A 23573-nucleotide genomic window follows, 5' to 3' on the forward strand; every position below is an offset into this window, starting at 1 on the left:
TTTCTTGCTCTCCAAATGCTCCATGTAATATTCTCTTGGGGGAAGGGATGAAGGCTTTCAGACCTATCTGTTGTAAAGGTGTGCACTCAGCTAGAACACTAGCTTATATGTGTTGTCATTTTGTTTGCATTTGGGAACATCAATAAGGCTGTCACAGCATTATTAGGTAATAGGGCTTAATTTCTTTAGGGGGTTACATAGATAGATCTGTTCTGTATGTTCCTGTCATGGAATGTTTCTAATGAACTAGAAGGCAGTGTGGTTTTTTGTGTTGTTGTTGTTGTTTGTTGTTGTTGTTGTTTAAGTATCCGACTACTCAACTTTTCAGGAACTATTTATTGTTAGAATAAAGGAAGTAGCTACTTGAACTGCAAGATTCTTGCAAAGATACCAGGCTCATTTTAAATTGTTCCTGAGATGTTATGATAAATACCTGATATTTTCTTATTTAGAAAGACAGTGGCAAAAATCAGTTTTACTTTTAACAAGAATTTAGAAAAGCATACAGCTTAATTACTTCTCACACTGGAATTTGAGACTGTAGTTAATCCTGTGCTTTTCAGATTTATGCTTTTGATTCCCACAGTGACCACAAATCTGTTCCTGAAAGCTTTTCTCTCTTGCTTGTCTCAGTCAGATCCCACATGCTGTTTTTCAAGGTGACATGCAGCTATTTAGACACAGGAGGAAGTGAGGAGGGAAAGGAGAGGAGAAATCATTCCATTATAAATTGGTGTAAAAATGAAATAAAACTTTAAGGTGTTACACAGAAAATATTGATTCTCTCAGAGTATTACAGGAGCAGTGCATCTCCACCTTTCATGTCCTCCTAATCCTATTAGATAACACCAGGAATAAGAAGCTGGCACAATAACAAAAGCCAAATAAATGCTTTTGAACTGTTGGAAGTATGAGGGCGGGGGGGGTGCGGAATATAAAGCACTGGGAGTCTGACAAGAAGCCAGGAGTATAATGCCTCTAGTCATCTTCATAATGGCCATCACTCAGATGTGTCCGTTTTAGACTTGGGAAGATTCTCCCAGTGGTATTAAATCCACTGGAGACTTTTTGATTTCAGTATCATCTTGCACAAAAGTTCTTATGAATTTCTGCTTTTTTCAGTATTTTGATCTTTCTTTCTCAGCTAAACTAGGAAAGGTACCTATCTGAGCTCTGCTATTTGAGTACATTTTCAAATAATATGATCTTCTGAGTGCATATCTCTGTTTTTCAAGGTGTCCTACAATTATTATCAAGAACGAGGAGGTGGTGGGGTACTTCTGTTACTTTAGAGCCCCTCCTCCTTGGAACTCCATTGCAGCAGAATTTTCTGGTAATCATCCTGTGCATCCAATGATTTCTGGGGTTTGATTGTTTTTCTTCTTATTCTAAAGACTCTTTATTTGTGTAGCCTGAAGTGTCTACATAGCATCTGCCTCACATTCCACATAGGAAACTGAGACAAAGAAGAATGAGTCGCACTCAAGACAACAATGTTGGCATAGGATTACAATTTATATTTGAGTCCACATCTTTTCTGTCTAGTGACTTGTTCCCCTGTCCTCTCCTTTTCCAGCTGAATAGGACAATTGTTCTTTAATGGAGGGAAGCACGTTGAAGCAATACAATGTTACTTTCAGATGCAAACTATACAGAGTTTCCCAGCTGTCTAACTCCAAACCAGTGAACCTATACCTGTAAATCACACCTGTATCAAAAGAGTTTCCAAAATAAAGATTCTTGTGTGAGCTAACTGGACTTTTGAAAATTCAGTTACAACTGAAGGCTATAACTCCAGCTACAAGCAGAACACAAACCCAGGTTACCAGGGAGGAAGGAGGAAGAGGAGTCGGAAGGTTTCGTTGTGGCAAATCAGGTGCACAGTTTGGGAAGGAAGTGAAAATGCACATCTTTGTTAGAAATGTTACAAAAACTCAACATCTCTAAGCAGCAACTGTAAGCACCTTTTCTTAAGAAGTCCTTTTTTTTGTTTCAGAGCACCTTGCTAAAATCTTGTAGTACTAAAAAGGAAAGGTATTGCGAGGGCTTAGGACAACTTTGCAAACTCTAGCCCCATAGCCGTACACATACAATCATTGGCTGCCAATCGTATGGCACAAGTGTGGCAGGAAATATAGGATTTTGTTTCCGAGATGTAAACTTATGCTATTTTGATAAATAAGAAGTCACTTTCAGTGAACTGAATTGTGAAATACATGGTCTATCCACAACTCTGCCAGTGCCAAGATTTCTAGCAGCTGCAAGGTTTCTACCTGTTATAAACCCATGACTAGAGGACACCTTTGTGTCAAAACAGGAAAGTTGTATGGGAGTGTGGATAAACAGGTTTTCAGCATCCATGGCTACTCCTGCAAGTTTGAAGATTTAAGATTATGGTGAATTTAGCTTTTATTCATTGGATGCCAAATAATTGTATTTTTTTTCCTCTTGTGTAAACATCCTGTGTTTTAACTATATATTGAGGAGAAAAGCTTGTAAATGGAGGTTAGAAAAATCCTACCATGTATGTATATTCAATTGTGGTTTGCTTCCAAATATGAAGGTGATGTTAGGTGTGCTACCTGGCAAGCATGAAATCCTCTTTCCCTTGGCTGAGGGTTCTTCACTTCCAAGAAGACTTCACCACTCAGAAGATTGCTTCCAAACTTTACTTCCCATCACCATCAGAGATGTTGTGTTTAGTGCTAGCCTGCACGTGCTCGGGTGACAAGGTTAGTTTCTCCTGGATGTTGTTTAGCATGTTCCAGTGGATGTCAAATTTGGCCTCAAAGGGAGACATGAAATCAAATGTAAAGCAAGCATTGCAGATGTACCATAGGCTGTTCTGGGAAATGTCTATGTTGTTATACAGCCTGTAGAAATACAAAGCACATATCACTTAAAAGGTCCAGGTTTGTTGTTATGCTGATTTTATAGCTCTTCAGATACTGTTTCATAGTCCTAAATTTGCACAGTAGGTTAAAGCATCATTTACATCCTGGTGTCATCACTCACTAGTGTTACTAATGGCTTTAAAATAGCTGTGATTAGAAGCCTGCTTATTAGGATTAGGGAAGCAGCACTATTAATACTGTGTAGCACTTGTCTGTCTCAAGAGCTACCTGGGAGCAGACTGAGGTTAAATAGTTGTCCAACTGTTGTACAGCGACAACTAGTGTAACATAAACTGAACCTTCCACGTCCAGAAATGGACTGAAGTTAATATAAATTAAACACCAGAGCTGGATACTCAAAGTCCTTTTCTGTACTCCATCCATTGAAGGAAGATTGCATAATTTGCCTTTTCATAGTCAAGTGCAGTAGTACTTGATGTTTTTTAGAGTACTTCCACTAGCACTGACAATTGTGGGCAAAGCAGCAGCTGCCACCTTCATGGTCACGCCTCAGAGGGATGTTACACATGTGCACATCATAATGAGATAATAAAATTACAAATTACTACTTTGTTTCGATTAAAGTTAGAGAAGCATTGGAGAGACCTCACTCCAAATGAGCATCTTTGTGGGAAAGTCCTTTGAATGTTTCCTGGCTTCTTTGGATGCTGAGGGAAGTATTGCATTTTTCCAAGCTATCTGAGGGCTTAGAGGTTTTATAGTGAATTATTTTCAAAGTAAGTTAACGGTTTGCCAAACTTAATGTAGAGCTGTAAAGGGTGCTTCTAAGTACTAGTTCAGAGAGGTTTTTGCCACCTGAGATATTGTGAGATACTTTATATCAGGAAAATACCACATAAAAGTCACTACATCCTTGTGCTCCTTAAGCTCTTGAGTATTTTTGAAAATGTTACATTCAGGTTCAACTGCTCAAATATTACAGCTGCCAACTGTCCTATCCTTATTAGTTTATTGATTCAAGAAAACTGTGCCTTTTCTGCACATTTTTTAGTGAAAACTAACTAAAGATTTCTTCACCAGAAGTTGAGAGACAACAAAACTGTCTGATGTCCCTCCTCTTAGAGGTGACTAATTTGGGTATCTTGGGAGAATATAAAACCAAGGGACTGAAATAAGTCTTTTTGCAGAAGTATCTGTAATAATCACTGCAATGAATGAAAAATGATTTTTAAGTTAGGGGTCTGAATGTTTTGCCTTCTATGGAAAGCAGCTGGCTTGCAATTGCTTTTTGTTTCCATGTTCCCTTACTATAGATGTCTGCAAATTACTTTGTCGTGAGTGTCTGAGGAGGAATGTTGCAGAAGGTTCTGCTTCCCTTTCTTTCTGAAAAACAAGCTGGAGAAATAGAGTTAAGCATTCATCACAAATTTAAAAACTCTCTCATGAAATCTGGAATGTAGCTTGTAACTATAATTTTAGATGTTATGACAGAACTGAATCAATGCCCTAGAAACAATGTACTTGGTGAGTATTTGAAGTGTATAGAAATTGCCTTGCTTCCAGGGAAGGAAATGAAGTATAAAGGCTTTAGATCTAGCCCAAGATTCCCAGCTCTTGGAGTCAGGGTTAAATCTGAATGTGTTTTATTCTCAGTATTGGAGTGGAGTGTAAATGGAGTTCTTAAAAGATTTGACACAATGTATGGCCTGTCATAGGAGTTAAGGATACAGTATGCAATTATACCATAGAAGTTGCTTGTGACGCCTTGCTACCTTTTGAACAACTAAATGAAGTTTTTAATTACTGAAGTGCTGTGTCTGAAGAGAGCTAATATTTGATGTTCCAATAGCTGATAAACATTTGCTGTGACCCATAAACCATGGATTTTCTCTGGTGTTGCAAGCAGCTTGCAAAAGAAAAAAAAAAGTCAACATTTATTTTCCTAGGTGTTAAGAAAGAATCTGCATCCCATTGGTAGTCTGTAAATCATTTACTATTTCTGGTGTTTGGCTTCCTTTACTGTACTGCATCATTCCTATATGGAATAACAATGCTCTCCTGAACTAGAGAACAGTAAATGACAAGTGAAGGGCAGCTGTTAAACACTGAAAAATGTGTTTGAAAGTGGTCAGAATTCTTGAAGCTTGTTAAGATTCTCTGAAATAGCTTGGAGGTTCACCAAGCAAAACTATGATCTGCAGTGACCTGAAGGAGGCACTCTTACCCAGAAATCAGTTTTAATAAGTATTTCTTCTACCTCAGAGGCAGATAGACTAAAAGTCCAGCTGAACACTCTTAAATGGACCCTAAAGCCACTAAGAGGTCTTGTTTTAGTATGTGAAACTATGGAAAGATTTCAAATTTTCACATCTCTTACAAACCTGAATGTCTGCTCAAGATCATGAAGAAAATGTCAGTGTCTCCTATTAAATATATATCTATATTATTTTTATTTATCTCAAGTCTGGAAATGGAGAAAGCACAGACTCATAGCTATGCAACAGGAAAAAAACATGCAGATTCCCTGAAGACTGAAATGCAGTATCAGGCTGCTTGAGGCCATAAAAAGCTGTTGTTGAAAATGATAGCTTTTTTAAAAGTGAGGCTAACAGAGAGGTTATTTCTAATTCAGATGAGATCAGTTTGCTTTATTTTTGTATGCATGATAAGTAGAAAGACGATTTGGGAGTGTAGGTAAGAGTAAGTGAAACATAAGCAGCTGAAGACTAATACGTCCCACATTTTACTATATCAAGGAGAAATAGGAATAAGCTGGTATGGACTTTGAGCAGCCTCTGCCTACCAAATACAGGCAAGCTGTTCAGAAGACTTGTGTGTTTTATGTTTCACATGTTACTTTTATATAAACTGCTATGAAAGTATGACTTAACTGGAAATGGGTCCTGTCCCACTCCCGAAAGCAAAGGAAATGGCTCAGAGCCAGAGCAGGAGCTGCTCTTCAAACTGGGTAAAAAGGACAGGCTACAGCACATGCATGAAGCAGGTTACTTCACAATTCCTATGGTTTTATACATACCAAGGACTATGCTTGGTCTATTTGCACTGTGGTATCCAGATCTTAAAGTGCATATATAGTTACATGTATTCCTCTGACACAGAGAAGAGCTAGTACTTCCATTTTATAGACAGAAACTGAAATCTGCTCATCCCACCATTAACAAATGCCTTCAAAGCCTGAGTTCATCCTTCCTATACCTCACATCTCAATACAGCGAGTGTATGAGAAGATAGGGGGTGATTTTTGATTTTTCCGGTTGTTTTTTGTTTTCAAGAAGTGCTGTGGGAGAAACCTCAGACCTTGATAGGTTCAGTGAGATATGAGAGTATGCTCTGAGGACTGTGATCTTGAAATAACCAGGCTATCCATTTTGCAAGACCACTTATCCAATCTGTACCTTGCCTGTTTGCCTAGGAGAAGGTTGTGGGAAACAACATCAAGCACTTTGCTGAAGTTCAGGTAAAAATATCCACTACTTTCCCAAGTCAACAGAAAATGTTATTTTGTCGTAGAAGGGGTGGTCAGGTGAATCAGGCATGATGTGCCTTTGGTAAACCCATGTTGGATTCACTCAGCCACCTGCTTGATTTGGTTTGTAACGGTTTCTAGGAGGACTCTTGATTACTTTCACAGAATCGTAGAATAGATTGTGTTGGAAGGGATCTTAAAAATCATCTAATTCCAATCCCCCTGCCATAAGCAGGCACACCTTCCACTAGCCAGGTTGCTCAAAGCCCCATCCAACCTGGCTTTGAACACTTCCAGGGATGGGGGTGTTCGCAGAGACTGAAGTAAGACTAATGGTCATGTAGTTTCCTGGCTCCTCATTTGGGCCTTCTCATAAATGGCTATGGCATTTGGGGCATGAATTCCAGCCATCATTTGGGGCAGACTTCTCTGGCTTCCTAAAGAACAAAGATTTCTTCTAATTGTAAATTATGTCCTGCAGTATCTTGACTCCTCTTTAGCTTATCTCCCTCCCTTTTTTAAGATTTGTTAGGGTTATGGGATAGGGAAGAGAAGATGGCTGTATGTGGGTTAGATCCCATCAGCAAGCTATTTTCTTAGTGTAACCTGCTCTGTCACTTAAACTGACATTCGCCTCTACCCAGCAAAGTTAGAACAGTATCCAGTTCATGTAAAAGCAGTTTTATCTCTGGGATCCTTGCTGTAAAATGTAAAATTCCCCTTTCTTTAAACACAGGTTCTACATACGTCCCATAGTGACAAAACATGCAATATACAATCTGTTGAAATTTTAAATTGCTTAATTTCTTGGAGTAAAGGGTTACACTTTGCAGCCTGTAATGACCCTAAAAATGATGCTCCCATGAACATCAGTAGAAGCACTGAAGACAATGGAGAGGAAAAAAAAAAATCTTGCCTGAGGTAATCCTGCAGCTTTTGTGTATTCTGATTATGATTCAGGATGGCACTTAGTTTTGCATATGTTTTGTCTTGCATACATATAGTGAACTCAGCAAGGGTATTTGCATAGTTGAAGGTAAGGATGTATTACAGCGCTCTGCCAGATGAGATTCATAGCAGTCCTCACCTGTCAAGATCCCGCTTACTGTGAACAACACAGCAGGTCTACCAGGAAGAAACACCCTGCTCACACTGGAAAGCACTGCTTTACTCTCCAGAAATCACCAAATCTACCTGCCTACATGTTATGAGTTCTCCTGACGGGCTATAAATATGTAGCTAACAGACAGAAGAGTGTGTATGTGCAGAACAGTGCAATGTGACTAACTCGTTAATTCTGTCTCAAAGACCACCAGGATAAAGGCTCATTTCAAAAGAAAGACTTCCACCTACTGAAAATCCCTAGTTTCTTGAGAGCTGGATTAACAGGTCACACACAAATGCAGATGCCCGCATGCCACTTCACCTAAATGTCAATAGATTTTCTTCTGCCACCACCAATCACATTTCTCCTAAAGAAATCGTTCTATAGCCTTTGTTGGGGAATCAGTGAGGTTTATTTCTAGATCTGTTATTCTTGCATTCGTTTCACAGCAAATTATTTCCTTCATTCTAAAATTGTTCTCTTCCTTGAAAGGAAGTGAAAGGTGAAATGCTTTTCAGACAAAACATTAGGCAAGTTTTTTTAATCAACTATTACATTCTTTCTCCATTCCTTAAAATCTTGTTTAGATTTGGTACCTATTTTTTAACGTTATAGATCCTGTGAAAAATCAAGAAGTCTTTCCAGACAACCCATTATTCTTAAAATTTACATATACCACATTGAACAGGAGATGGGAGGACTGTAATGAACAACAGCAGAGTAATGAAATAAGCCCACGGATATAACCCATCTGTAGGTAAATAATTTTCAACCAACCTCTAGCCTGAGGGAGATCATGTTTCATTTAGACATTGAATGAGCTAGCTGCATCAGCAAATCCATCTCTCAGATGTTACAATTTATTCCTGCCTGACGTTGAATTCCATATAACAGTCTGCAGGCAAAGAAAACTGCTGATCAAAACTTGTTTTTTTTAAAATGCTTGCACTGGTGTGATAAACCACAGTGAAGTATAGCTGATGCGTCTTGGTGTGAGGAAAAACTTAAGTGATATAAAGGTTTTGGTTTTGTTGTTTGTGAACCTTTCTGTTTCAACTGCAACTCACTAAGTAACTGTCCTTCCTGTTGAAACAAGATTCTATGGTCCAGTACATAACCAAGTACCATGCTCTAATGATTTGTTTTGTTTTTTTCCTTCAAGAACTTAGCCAATAGAACATCCTCCATTTGTTTCCGGGTTTTAGCAGTCCAGAAGAGTCACCTGTAAGCAGTACCTGTGTGATGGTTGGCATGGCTGCAGTAAGAATACAGCATGTTCCTAAGGAAGACACCCTATACTAGTATGTTAAACATGGAAAACCCTCCAGTTCAGGGCATCACACACAACCCTTTGCAACCAGTGCAAGTTGAGAAGAGAAGAACTCTTAGCGCAAGTCATCTAAACCTCATTAAACCCCAAGAACACTTATTTGTTGGAAGGAGTTCTGTCTGAAAATTGAAATGCTTGGAATTACAGTGGATTGGTGAGGGGAAAAAAAAAAGTGTTCACCAAATGTAAGAGGTACTGTCTTCAACTTAATTAATATTGTATGTTGTCTCTGTTTGACCTCTTGTACTCCTTGGAAAAGAAGTTCTAGAATCGAATTGTAAGTATTTTACCTCATGAGCAGTGTGAGGGATGTTTTAATTCTGCACCCCATTTCTGTGCTGACTTGGAATTTATGAGACCTCTGAGAGACTCTTTTAGAATTTAATCCTCTATGCTTTGCCAATAATTGTAATATTTGTTGTCAGGGTAAGCCCAAAACCAAGGAACAAGTGTCCAAATGGTCCTGCTTTACTGAGGACGTTTTAATGTTTGACTTGTCTATGCTGAACTGAGCTCAAGTAATTAGCTTAGTATTCAGTAATTGCTGCAGTGGTATCTGGGAGCCTAAAAAGAAAGATGTAGCACAATAAAGTGCTAAATTAGAAAGAGTTCTCTAGCAACGTGTGAAGACACGTGAACACACCACATTCTGTGTCACAGAGTTCTTCCTTCAACCAATAGATATGTATGAAACATAAGCAAAAGTTTAGGTCTTTTTCTGAGTGGTCTCAGGAGTCCAGCGGTTTAGGTTTGTTTTCCAAAAGCAAAAATATGGGACAATTTCAAGCCATGGATGACATGCTTGTCCCCTTTAATGCATGCCCTAATGCTTACCTGCATTACTTTTTGTAGTATAATTGAACATAGTTTTTTAAAAAGCAAGGATAAGATGTGAAAAGATATTGAGAACCCTTAGCTGTTTTGTGATTGTACAAATTGTTTTCTGCTCTATTGCTGTTCTTTGCTCTATATGAAATTACATTTCTTTCTGTGGTCCATGTTCATTTCTACAGATATACAGATAAAATGGGCAGCCTGGTAGTCTACATGAAGAGTAAATGGTGCTTATCAGACCAGAAAGTACCTGCACTTCCCTGTAAGTCTGGAGCACACAACCATAGCCAGCCTATGAAGCCATCCTGGGCAACTGTAGAAAGGTTAGGATATAAAATGGGGAACATATTTTTGACTTTGGCAGAGCAAGATTGCTAAGAAAGTGTTGCACTAATACACTGATTTAAAGAAGAAATCTTTTGAATGCAGTGTCTGTTCCCCAAGCACGTCTGAGAAGTTTCCATGAAGTAGCTGTGCCTATTTTTCAAATCAATGTTTTGTATTTACAGTGTATAGCAAGATGGCCTTCTGTAAGACCTGAAAGGGATTAATTTATCAGCTGACTTAAACCCATTTAGCTTTTGTGGTTTGCTGCTTACTACTTAAGACCCTTCCTCTGTCTCAAAGCATATGGTGGTAGTACCAGTATAGTATTCAAGACTCGGAGTTATTCTGACCCTGGTGATGTAACAGAGGCTATGCAGGGCAATCCAAGTAAAAAGAACATATTTCAAAGGCTAGTAGGTTTACAGAGGCCAAAGACATTATGAAAGCCCCCCCCGGCCATATCACAGAGTCACTCTCAAATTTGAAATAATACTTAGCTTGAGAAATTGGGGAAGAGCCCCAAACTGGTTTAGCTCCTTATTTTCAATTGTGTGCTGTTGAATTCTGTACTTACAAAACAAAATTAGCAGCAAGTATTTTGCTCAAAGTGGTTTAAGAATAGCTGTGCAGCTTTTTACCCAGCATCCTTGGTTTGATGCATGTTTGCACTTCTCTAAGAAAATATTGTGATTGCTTGAAAGTGGACTTTTTAATTCATTACAAAACAGAACTTCATTTAACATTTGAGACAGAAGTTCTCTCTGCACACACACACACACACACAAAAGTTTGGGTTTTGTTCCCTGAATATCTCACTACAACGTACCTGGATTCGCTGCAAATTGAACAACCTTTTTTAAATGGAGCCTTTGATCTTTGTCTTTAATGCAATGAAAAGCAATGCTATTGCCCAGTTTCCAAACTTTGATTCCACAGTAAATATTCTCCAGAAATAGAGATTTATAATTAATTACTATTCCATAAAATGTGTGGGACTGACTGTCATATAGGTGGCACTCAATTGTGGATGTCTATACCAGGCTTAAAAGTATGAAATATGTTAATTGTAAAATAATAATTACCTTGTTATTGCAGACAATTACCAAGAACAAATGTTTTTGAACATGAGTCCCTTCACCTATTACAGCTCTGCACTGTTCCCCTGGATTCCCTCCTGACTTACAGCAGAATAAAAGGGAAATTGAATCCCTCTCTGCATTTAGCAATGACTCACATTATGGCTGAATTTCTATACTGGCAGAAATGTAATGCCTAAATTATGGATTGCCAACTAGAGCAGTCACAAAGCCTTTCTTCTTTCTGCTGCTGTAATTGAAGTTGATATTTCCTCTGCTTGTGATGGAAGTAACGGGCCAGAAAACAAGCGGTGCCCAGCTGCCTCTTGAGCTGTGCTGTAGGTAGCGGCATACAGTCAGAATAAAGTTGTTCTGATGGCTCCCTCTGTAAGAGCGGGATGTAGTGTTTGATCAGATAGGAATTCCTTGTGTTTCTGCAAGTCTCAGAAGTCCTGAAGTACAGGCCAGGAACTGAGAAAAACTCTTCCAAAAGAAAAGCAACCAGCTAAGTGGCAGTGTGAGCGTTTGGTGTGTCTCATGGCATCTTTATGCTCCTGTAGCAGACCAGTTGCTCCGAGCTAAGCTTGAGAGACAGGAGGAAGGAGGGTGGTAAAATCTCAGTGGGAATGTGGGGGACTGCTGACCTTGTGCCCTCCAAAAACCACCTGTGGCTGGGAAGAGGGCAGAGGGCAGGAGCAGCGGACATGCTGGAGGCATTTTTGACAGAGTTTCACTGGCTGTGGGTGGGGGCTGGGTGAAGGCCGCCACATCCCCTGCTTCTCCAGCCATGTCTGCCTCCTCCCCGAGCACTCTCAGAGGCTGGACTGCCTTTGGGAAATAGAAAACACATCTTGTTGTGGTTTAACCCGGCTGGCAGCTAAACACCACACAGCCGTTCGCTCACCCTCCCCCCTCCCTCTCTGGGATGGGGGAGAGAAACGGGAAAGTGAAGCCGGTGAGTTGAGATAAAGACAGTTTATTAAGACAGGAATATAATAATATAAGGAATATAAGGAATATAATAATAACAATAATAATAATAATAGTGATAATGATAATAGTATTAACAATAATAATGTGTAAGAAAACAAGTGATGCACAATGCAATTGCTCACCACCCGCTGACCGATGCCCAGCCTATCCCCGAGCAGCCGGCCCCCCCACCCCGGCCAGCCACCCCTATATATTGTTTAGCATGACGTCAGATGGTATGGAATACCCCTTTGGCCAGTTTGGGTCAGCTGTCCTGGGTCTGTCCCCTCCCAGCTCCTGCTGCACCCCCAGCCTGCTCGCTGGCAGGACAGAGCGAGAAGCTGAAAAGTCCTTGGCCTGGTGTAAGCACTGCTCTGCAACAATTAAAACATCAGCATGTTATCAGCGCTCTTCTCATCCTAATCCAAAACGTAGCACCCTACCAGCTACTATGAGCTACTTAACTCTGTCCTAACTGGAACCAGGACACATCTTTTGTCCTGGGATCCTCCCTCTCTGGCAGTCAGGGAGGAGCTGTCAGTGCTGCTTTTGGCCATTTGCCTGTGGTAAGGACAGGAGCAATATTTCTCTTGTGGGGGTCATGGGGTTTCAGAGCTTGGGAGCTGCAGTGTATGAATTACTGGCAGTTTTGCTGAATGTACAAAGGGGTGGAGAGCTGGCTGACAAAAATCTGTGCATGCATCCAACTGTGCAATGAAACTCATCATTTGTTTATTGCCTTTTAGAAATGCAAGCTAAGATCTCTGAGCCACTCTAAGATAGAAGTGCGGGAGAGGTTTCTGACAGGCTCTGATCACTTGATAAGAGAGAGGCCATCTCACTGCTTCCTTCTTGGGAAATTGATTACTGAGATCCCATGTAAGTCCTCTCAGTTAAATCGCTGCCATGCCAAAACATGTAAGTCTGTTCCCTCTTGAAGGTGAAGGGATCATTTCTAACCCCCACCTGCGGTTTACACGTGGGATATGACTACTTCCTGGATCAAGAAGTGGGCAGGATGCTTGCAACCAGTTGGGAATATGCCCATCCAGTGCACAAAGCACCACCCACACTGAGGTTCAGTAAGCCATATGTGATCTGGATGTGGCCAGCAGACCAAGGCTTATGCTTGTAATACCAGAGAGCAAATGTCAGCGTTTGATTACGTGACATCAAATGCAACCACACTTGCTGTACGTCTGTGAGACAAAAGTCCATTTAAGGAACAAAATGCCAGACAGTCCTGAGACAGCTAACAGTAAAAGAGACATTACCACATCAATTGCAAATGGTACTAGAGAGCAGAGCTCCAGTTTGGAAAAGATGGACTTGCACAAGCAAATTCTTGATCCCATTTTAAGCTGTGATGTGAGCTAATGGCTCAAGTTTTTGTGTTTGGTAGGGGTTTTCATTTATTTTTTTTTAATGAATAAGTACAAGAAAAGTCCTTGTTAAATACATTAACAAGGTAAAGAAGCAAATGCAAACCTTGTTTCTTCCATAAACACGTGCAAAAAAGAGACAGAAAACATTGCTGTAAAATGAAGCACAAGACAAGAAATAGATCAGAAAAGCATGGATGACATCAGGACAAGTGAGGCTGTTGCTAAAAGATGTGTAACAAAAGACATTACTGATTCAATAACACTCACCACAATAACTGGGCTGTAAATTTGCACGGGTACAGCACCTCTTATGCATAAACAAGGAGAAACATGGACAGAAAACCAAAAACAATAGCTGAGGCTCTAAGGGCATGATAAGCAGGCTTGTCTCAAAAACTTGCCTTTCAGTAACTACTTGCACTTAACTAACCCATCACATCACAAGGAAAGAAATAGAATGAAAACTGAAATTCAAGTGAAAGCTAGGGAAAGTCCCTTGGAAAATTCTGTGTTAAAATGCTCAAGGCTTGCAACGAATCCCTTTGATTATAGAAGTTCAGTACAGCTCAAGCAAAACTTGGAAACGTAAGGAATGGTCCAGCAATTCGTGTCACTAAGAGATTTGAAGGGTTAACATTGAGGCCCGAGTCTAGGTGATAAGAGAACAAAGGGGGTTTTTAGAGAAAACTGCTGACTACTGCACGGGATGTTGCGAGAGTTTCTGAAATCTGGCGCAGAGGCTTCCAAATAAGGAGGAAGGGGGAGCTGAAGGACGACTGAAGGACAAAAGCCTAGGAGGAAGACCACCAGCCTTCAGCCTGAGCGACCCCCAAGAGACCACCAGAGACTGATACGCAGGCACCCCTGGGAGGGTTTTGGATTCCGGAAACCAATTATAATAACCCTGCCTCTTCTAGAAGTAGTAATGAATATGTATTAGCCTAGGAGCATAAAAACCAGCCGCCTTACGTAACAGGTGTGAATCCTGGTGGAGCAGAGACTCCCGGCACACCCAGCGCTGTTTGCTTGCCTCTATTCGTTTAATAAATTGTAAACTTTGATTGTAATCCTATTTGGGACTCAGTTGTTTATAACAATTGGGGGCTCGTCCGGGATGGTCTTGGTTCCTGAATTCTGACTTGATCTAGGAGGGGCGCCCCCACCGTTTGGTGGCTCCTGTTCGAGTCAGGTTGGGACTAATGCCATCTTGAACGCGAATAAGGGCAAGCAAAGATTTAGATTTTTTTACGAGCTCCCTTTGCCAGCTGCAGCACTATATTTTGCCCATAATTCTGCGCGCGAAGATCCGAACGAAGATGACGGAATTGTAAGTATTTAAGGCGTATACTGTTCGGTTGGGTGGGATCCAGTTGCCTGTGTGTGTGTGAGAGTGTGACTGAGACGGAACTTAGTTCTGAAGCGATTGTGGAGGTCTTCTAACCGTGGTTCCAATCTCCCGTGAGGGACTTGGCCGGTGAAGGACCGAAGCGATTCCTATAGGATTCGTGGGTGGGTGATAGGTCCTAAACCCCCTGCAAGACACTCTCACTAAGGCAACCAAGGGCTGTAGGAATTGCCACACTAAAATTCCTAAATGGGTCAGAAAAAATCAAAGACCCGGGACCAGAGAAAAGGGAGCAAATTACCAGACATAACCACCAGAAAGTCCATTAGGGATAATGATTAGAAATTGGAACGATAGGGGCCCCAGAAAAGGAAAAAGTAAATTAAAAATGATCCAGTATTGTATGATAGAATGGCCAAAGGAGCCTTTAAGACCACATGTCTTTTGGCCTGTTTTTGAATCCTTTGAAGACTGGATTTGCCAGGCCTTAAATATACGTATTAATTCAAAGGAACCTTTTAGCCAGGAGGAAAATGATTATGCAGAATTACGGATCAGGACTTCATGTCCTTTTCCAGCCTCAATATTTACACTAAAAGCAGACAAGAAGTTTGAAGAAGAAGAAGAGGAAAAAAAAAAAAATGGATAAAGAAAAAGATGATAAATGGGAGTCATTGGATAACCTACCACCTCTATATTCTAACAATCCACCCCCGGTGGTGCATCTTGTAATCCTATTTTGTTTTTAAATGTTTTGAGTGTGACAAGGAGGAAGGTGGAAGCATTATTAAAGTAACAGTTTAGAAGATTTGGTATATTCACGGTGGTGTTTGGTCGGTTTCCCAAGTATCGGGGGAGGGGGGCTGACTGATTATCAAAGTGGTAGAACGGAGAGTCACTTCTTTGGTGGTTCGGGCCTGAGCTCTGGGAATTTGGTAAGAAGGGGGAGAGCAAATTTATTTAGGCCTCAATACCTTTTAAACCCTCATCTTGACGGACACACAGGAGTGATTCCTTGTGTTGTGTAGGCTTACTAACAAACTGCATGAGAAAAATTAACATTCAGCTTGAAATTCGGTCTTGTTGAAATGTAAATTTTCTGAAAAAGGTGTTATTGTTTGTCTAGAAGATGGAAGGCTGAGTGCTTCAGCTGTTTTTCTGAAGTCCTGTGGATTTATGATTGGAACGGGGCTCATTAATAATCTGAAATAGTAAAGTTTGTATGTGGAAAGAAGAGTTTAATCCCAGAGAATTGGGACATTTGGGAAGAAGATTAGGAAAAGATAGTAAAAACCTGCAATAAAAAGGTTTGCGTGGAAATTGAAACAAGGGACAGTAACTAATATAAATAAATAAAAGGGAATGGGAAATCAAGGAAATGGGTAATATCCAAAACGAAGATGTCCAAAAGAAAGCCTCCTTGGGTGCATATTGGCACATTGGAGGGATATTGTTAGAAATGGGGGCACAGAAAGCAAGAGGACTTCCACTAAGTATTGCAATCAATTGTGGCCACTATATAAACTAAATGGCCACTTTATGGGTCAATCGACTATAACAGTGTCTTGCAATTAATGTTGTTTTTGAGGAGAGAAGGAAAATAGGATGAAATGTTGTATATTGATATGTTGTTTCAGCATCTTGGAGGGAAAAGGGTATGGAATTAAGTTGGCCCCTGACTGAGCCTTTGGTGTTGGCATTAGAAAAATACAGGCTGGAGAAAGATAAAGGAAGTGTTAAAAGGGTTGTTGAAGGTGTTAAAGGTTGTGTGGCATGTAGTATTTAACAGAGCTGTTTGAAGCTGAATGAGCAGGGAAAGAGGATGTAGGAATGCTAATAGTTCCACCTCAACCAGAGGCTGAGATCTCAAAATCATGGGTGTGAGCCCTCTGGGGCAGAGGGACCATGATGGGTCCAAGAGAGTTGTCATGGAAACAGAAAAGCAGTTAACTCTTAAAACAACCTGAGTTCATGTGTGAGCTCAGACTGCCAATGGGACCACTCAGGGAACTTTCAACCATTGCATTCCCCTGACCGACCCCCCCCCCCCCCCCCCACTGAGACCCTAACCACCCCAGAAATTATGTAAATACCAAAATCTGGTTAAATTGGGAATTGAGAATCTGTTCCAACAAGGTCCAAAAGAAACCCCTATGGAATGTTTGAATTTTTGGACCAACTTTGAAATGCAATGAGAAAAAAATGGACCTGGCTTCAGAAAACAAACAGAGGCAATTGGCTAGCCTCTTTCCAGGGCAATCGGCCCCTGATATCAGAAAGAAATTGTCTTAGGCTGCAGGACAAACTTACAACAGTCAGGAATGACGGGGACCTGGGGCATCTACCCTAGCAGGTCCACTAGTTGAAATAAAGCTAGGAAACAAAGACAGAGGCTTGAATTTTTTGTTGGTTACGGGAGCTTCTTTCTCTGTGTTAATTAGGCTGTAAATGTAATAGGAGCAACATATTCAGTGTTAAATAGTTTAAAAGGACCATTAGGAACTAAGACAACTACAATAATTGGAGCCATAGGGAAGGAGGAGGAACGGCCATTCTTACAATCCCCTGATTTGCATTTTGGGGGTAAGAAACTAACCCATGAATTTTAGTATGTACCAGAATGCCTGAATCCACTCTTGGGACGGGATCTATTAGCTAAATTAGATGCAACAATAACCTTTGAGGATGGAGAATTAATAATGAAGGTACCTGAGTCCAAAGTAGGACAAATCCTAATGATCAAAGATAAACTCTTTGTTAATTAATATTCCAAGAGAAGAAGAAAATGAAGTTATACCAACAGTATGGGAAACAGATGTACCAGGGAAGTCGAAACTGGCACAACCGGTAAATGTGGAATTAAAGGAAGGAGCCAAACCTGTTCGAATCAAACAATATCCACTTAAGATAGAAGCTAGGCAGGGGATTGTGAAAATTATTGACAAGTTTCTCAAATATCAGATTCTGGAAGAATGTAATTCGGAATACAGTACTCCAATTTTTCCAGTAAAGAAGCCGAATGACGAGTATAGATTAGTACAAGATCTTAGAGCAATAAATGAAATAACAAAGGACATTCACCCGGTAGGAGCTAATCCTTACACATTGTTAACATCTGTGAGAGAGAAATATAAATGGTTTACCATGATAGATTTAAAGGATGCCTTCTTTTGCATACCGCTTGATAAAGATAGTAGAAAATTATTTGTCTTCAAATGGGAAAACATATTGAAGTTTTTGTACCACATATGGTAACAACCGTTTTAGAACAAAAGGGGGGCCACTGGTTATCACCCAGCCGGATGATGAAATATCAGGCAATCCTAACTGAACAAGATGATGTAACCTTGAAAACGACTAACCTGTTAAATCCAGCAGTATTTCTAGGAACCGTTCCAGAAGAAGGACCGTTGGAACACAATTGTGTGGAAATAATCGAACATACTCACACCAGCTGCAAAGATTCGAAGGGTGTACCCCTTGAAAGGTATTCAGTGGGAATACCACACTCCGTGGCACCCACAAAGCTCAGGGAAAGTAGAAAGGATGAATCAAACAATAAAACAAAAATTGGCTAAGTTAATGATAAAGACACAGCTGCCCTGGATGAAATGCTTACCATTGGCACTTTTAAACATAAGAACTAAACCACACAGTGAGACTGGATTATCACCATATGAAATGTTATATGGTATGCCGTATTCTCAAGGGATGCCCCTAGGGAACAATGTAGTTGAGGATCGTAGTATCCAGGAATATATAATTACCATTGGAAGGAGATTACAGGAGCTAAGAGAAATTGGGATGATGACTCAAACACCACCATTAGGATTTGCTATTCATAAGATACAACCAGGAGACAAGGTCTTAATAAAAACCTGGAGAGAGGAATCATTGAACCCCCAGTGGGGGGGACCGTACCTTGTTTTACTTACTACTGAAACAGCTGTGAGAACAGCAGAAAGGGGTTGGACCCACACATCCAGAATAAAAGGATCAATAACTGTCGAAGCCTGGAAGGTTGAGTCCACTCCTGAGGAACTGAAACTGAGACTAAAGAGGAACTAGTGTTCTGGCAATGAGTCTCTGCACGAATTAAGGGCACCGGATAAAGAGGACAAGTCTGAAGGAGGGAAAGGGAGAAGGCAAGACTGGGGTAGGACCCTCCACTGCAGTGTGTATGGTCTACCGAGGGAGGCAACCCCTACAGGTATTGACCGCCGAGTGAGAGGGCCTCGACCGGACTTCTCCCGCACTAAGGTCAGGTTGTCCTGAGAAAAGTAACATAAGAACCTTTTTTTAAACCCATAATAAAATTGTGATTAGTTTTCCAGGAGCTGGATCACCCTGAAAGGCTGAATGGTAACACAAGCTCTGAAAGCAGGCCCAACCCCATGATTGAAGGCATTTCCCACGCTTTCAAGATTGGACGGCGCAAAAGGATAAGAAATGCTATACTTCCTGGTATTGTTTTTACAGGGGCAATTGGGCTATGGGCAAGAATGGAGGAATAACTTTTTCACTCTGGGGGAGGAAGTGGCCAAAGCCTTTAACCTTAGTAACTGCTGGATTTGTGGAGGACCGGGGGGGAACTGAAAGTTGGCCCTAGGTAGCAGGCCCAGTCAAACCCAAGTGGTGGGTCAGTAATTTGAGCAAAGTTCATAATGGGACACAATTTTGGAAAGAGGAAGGAGGCCCATGGCAATTGCACTCATTAGCTTGGGGTATATACTGCTTGAACAGAACAGGAACAGTGGCGGTGGGAAAAAGCATTTGCAATTGGACTCTGTCCCCCAGATATGATTGTACCGATCCTGGATGTAGTCCTATAAACTGTACAGCACGTAGTGGGAAATGGAATGCCACACATGTTCAGCAGAGAAATGGGACTTGGCTGAAATGCTCATATAGGGAATTTTTTGGATCCGGATGTGAAACTGGCAAGAGCACAAGCGGGGGGACAATTTGACAGTCAAATCTTGAGCTGCCAGCGTGATAACACCACTAAGGAACAGCATGTGGTGTGAGTCTATTGCTGGAAATGGCAGGATGAGAATGGGAGGCGAGTGTTCTTTAAACATTTCTGGTCAGCTTATAATATGACAGGCCAGTAAAGAGAACTGAATTGTAAATGTAAGTGGAAACCCAATGTGGGAGCTTGGAAGTGCGCATATACGAGTACAAACGGGGCAGGCATTGTAACAGGACCACTCGGTAACAAGGACACTCTGTATTATCACGCCCCAAAGGGTAAAGAGGGATGGGATGGTCCTTTTCCAAATGGGACGTGGGCCCTAAAGGGACATTATTGGGTGTGTGGCAAACATGCTTACAAGAGGCTACCCGGAAACTGGTCGGGAATATGCTATGTGGGATACATAAGACCCTTGTTCTTTTTATTGTCACAAACACAAGGAAATCATTTAGGAATAAGATTATATGATGACCTGAACAGAGTAAAACGATCTATTGATACTTCCTTATCTGGGGATAGTGCCCAAAAATGGGGAAAGGATGAATGGCCTCCTGAAAGAATCATACAGCATTATGGGCCAGCTACCTGGAACCCGAATGAGGTGGTATCGGGAGCCTGAGAACCTATTTATAATTAATTGTTGTTTACAGATTCATGACAATGGAAAAGTGGTTAAACAGATAACAAAGGAAATTATGAAGCTAGCCCATGTCCCAGTACAAACTTGGAAGGGTATGGATTCGGATGTGTTTTCATGGTTGCCCAGTGGACCATGGGTTAAAAGGATGCTATTTTTATTTTTATGTGGTGTAATGACATTATTGTTTATACCTTGTATGATACCTTGCCTTACGCTGTTGATACAGCAAATAATAAATAGCACCCAATTTGTGATGACTTCGGTAGAGAAAAAAGGTGATGTGTCAATAATGACGCTTAAGAAATGGACCCCCCGAGAACTGACTGATGGAACCCAGTTGTTACTAGCAAAGGTTGAAGAAGAGACACAAATTGATGATATTAAAAAGAAGATGAGGGATTGTAAGGAATGGTCCAGCAATTCGTGTCACTAAGGGATTTGAAGGGTTGACATTGAGGCCCGAGTCTAGGTGATAAGAGAATAAAGGGGGTTTTTAGAGAAAACTGCTGACTACTGCACGGGATGTTGCGAGAGTTTCTGAAATCTGGCGCAGAGGCTTCCAAATAAGGAGGAAGGGGGAGCTGAAGGACGACTGAAGGACAAAAGCCTAGGAGGAAGACCACCAGCCTTCAGCCTGAGTGACCCCCAAGAGACCACCAGAGACTGATACGCAGGCGCCCCTGGGAGGGTTTTGGATTCCGGAAACCAATTATAATAACCCTGCCTCTTCTAGAAGTAGTAATGAATATGTATTAGCCTAGGAGCATAAAAACCAGCCGCCTTATGTAACAGGTGTGCATCTTGGTGGAGCAGAGACTCCCGGCACACCCAGCGCTGTTTGCTTGCCTCTATTCGTTTAATAAATTGTAAACTTTGATTGTAATCCTATTTGGGACTCAGTTGTTTATAACAGAACTATGAAGAGTGTCCTGGTAAAATGGAATAAAATGTGTTTTCCTTCTGGAAAACAATAAGTTGAAATAATGTATAGTAAATGTTAAGCTGTAAAACATCTCAACAAACTGAATCTGAATGATCAGAAAAGAGAGGAAAATATTCATGTCCCTTGTTCAGAAGCACAGCAGTGCTTAATCAGATGGCTGGGACAAACATTAACAGCTCTCCACGGCCAGCTGGGCAGAATTGCTGTTCTGCTGGGTATCTGATTGTAGCTGGTGCAGGAGGGCTGCCCTCTGTGCAAACTCCCATGCTTCTGTTTTGGGTGTAGAAAGCCAACTTGCTACACACGTAACTTTTCTGGGGCAGGCAAAGTGCAAGTAAGTGTGATGCCTAAAACCAGGGAGATACCTGAGCAGCATCCTAGAGAAGGTATTTAATGGTTTCCCCCCCTCCGCCCCATGATGTCCACCGAGAAGCATAGTCACCCACGTGCAAATGCAGCAGCTGCTCACTGCTCCTGTGGGCTGCATGCAGGCAAGCAACAAACACCATTTGCTATGTTTCATTTAAGGTGGTAGCACACTAGTTCATACTGCTGGTGCAACCTGAAGGAGCTCTGCTTGGCTGTGTGCTCACCAAAACTTGTAGGAAAAGACCATGGTTAAAGCTGATCCAGAACTGATCCTGAGAAAAAGCTGAGTGTAACCAGCACAAGCTCAAAATAACCTTTCTGTGATGCAAGTTCCCATTGAACTTTTCCCCAGATTTTCTAGTTATTTCTTCCCCTATTTCATCAGGAAATTTACAGCCTAATCATATCTGAGGACTCTGTTTATGCCGTAGTGTTTTTTTATCATCATCTACTTAACTGAAGAATGCTTATATCAGTTTCCACTTATTTAACGAGATAATGTTTTTCAATAATTGCTTAATAACAAGCTCAAGCAGAGTTTGTTTAACCAAACAGAAGAAAATCTTAGTGAAAATCTGGATGCCTGTGAAATGGTATATATTTTACTGGGAAGTAGGACAATGGTTAAATATTATTGCTTCTCAGATCAAAGCTCTGAAACATTTCAAATCACAAATCTTAAAATAAAATAATCCTTTGATATCTTTGAACTGAAAGAAAATGTTTTCTGTGGATTTTTTTTTTCAATCAGACTCAAAGAAGTGAAAGTAAATCTAGAGACATTAAATAAGTGGATTTGGATTAAAATCTTAGACCCCTTTAAATGGTTGGTCTGGGATTAAAATCTGAGCTTCAGGACAGAAGTATTAGAAATAAGGATTTTTTTTCCTCAAATCTTTATCTATACAGCTTTTATTGTTTGTAATGACCTTTCACATTTTCCACTGAGTTGTATGCCTGGTTTGTAGATTGTCTTAGGATGTTACTTCAGTTCCCTAGATAAAATAGACTTACTATCTTAGTAGAGAACAAGCTTTTGCAATGTAATGTACGTTTTCTGTAATGTAGCAACAAGCCAAAATGTGTATTTCTATTCTGGAATCTGGAGTGTTATAGTGTAGACATAACACTGAAATTATCTTTGTAAGTAAATGGCATGTAAGAACAAGAAGCAGGAAGGCCTTACTGGTAAATCATTTGCCGTAGCTTATTGGTATAATGTAGCTCATTAAAACCAATGAGTCTGCAGTTTTCCAAGGAACCACAATGTATGTTGATAAATGAGAAGCAGAGATGTTGAAGTGTCATTTTTATCATATGTATGCAACATCAACTTATTCTTGTCTTTGAATAAATGGGGGAATAGTGGTGAAGGGGACCTGGGGCTAAAAAAAACTACAACTGCTGTTACATAAACAAGAAGTGATTTCACTTTCATTCTTTTCTGGACATGAATGGTGAAAGAGTGGGATTCATTTTGCAAAATATCAACCAGAATACTTCAGACTGGCTCTTCCTTTAATTCCAAATTCTATCTGAGAGTAGGACAGATAAAGCTCGTCTGTGGAAAAATGTGCTCTTCTCTCATTCTACTCTTCTTAGAGCTGTGATCCAATTGCAGCCCAAACACACAGATGAATTATCCCAGATGTTAAGCTAGGTCTTTCAGCACAAAATGTGTCACTCTGCTTTCCACCAAGGAAATAGCGTTACTGGGTTTTGTTACTGTTAATCAGTAGGTGACTAAATACAAATCTCTTTGATAATACAGAAGACCCCTGGAATCTTGAACTTGCTTTTGGTTTGTGCTTCACGCATTACCTACACTAGTGTTTCTGCAAGTAGCAATTCTGAACAGTAACATAGACTGGAAAGTTGATTTTTATTTTAACACTCCAAAAATGTTCATTTCCACTCAAAACCAAATATA

General features: G+C 40.6%; 1 long non-coding RNA gene across 1 annotated transcript; it reads left to right on the forward strand.

Annotated features, from left to right (window-relative positions):
* The first annotated feature begins 14 nt into the window (after window positions 1–14).
* LOC310885852 lies at window positions 15–22432 on the forward strand. Its single transcript, XR_014574997.1, has 5 exons — window positions 15–78; window positions 1577–1956; window positions 2564–2732; window positions 8610–14698; window positions 19043–22432. It is a non-coding gene; the product is annotated as an uncharacterized lncRNA (long non-coding RNA).
* Window positions 22433–23573: the final 1141 nt, after the last annotated feature.

The sequence above is a fragment of the Anser anser genome (assembly GCF_964211835.1).
Source record: "Anser anser genome assembly, chromosome: 1".
NCBI classification, from domain to species: domain Eukaryota; kingdom Metazoa; phylum Chordata; class Aves; order Anseriformes; family Anatidae; genus Anser; species Anser anser.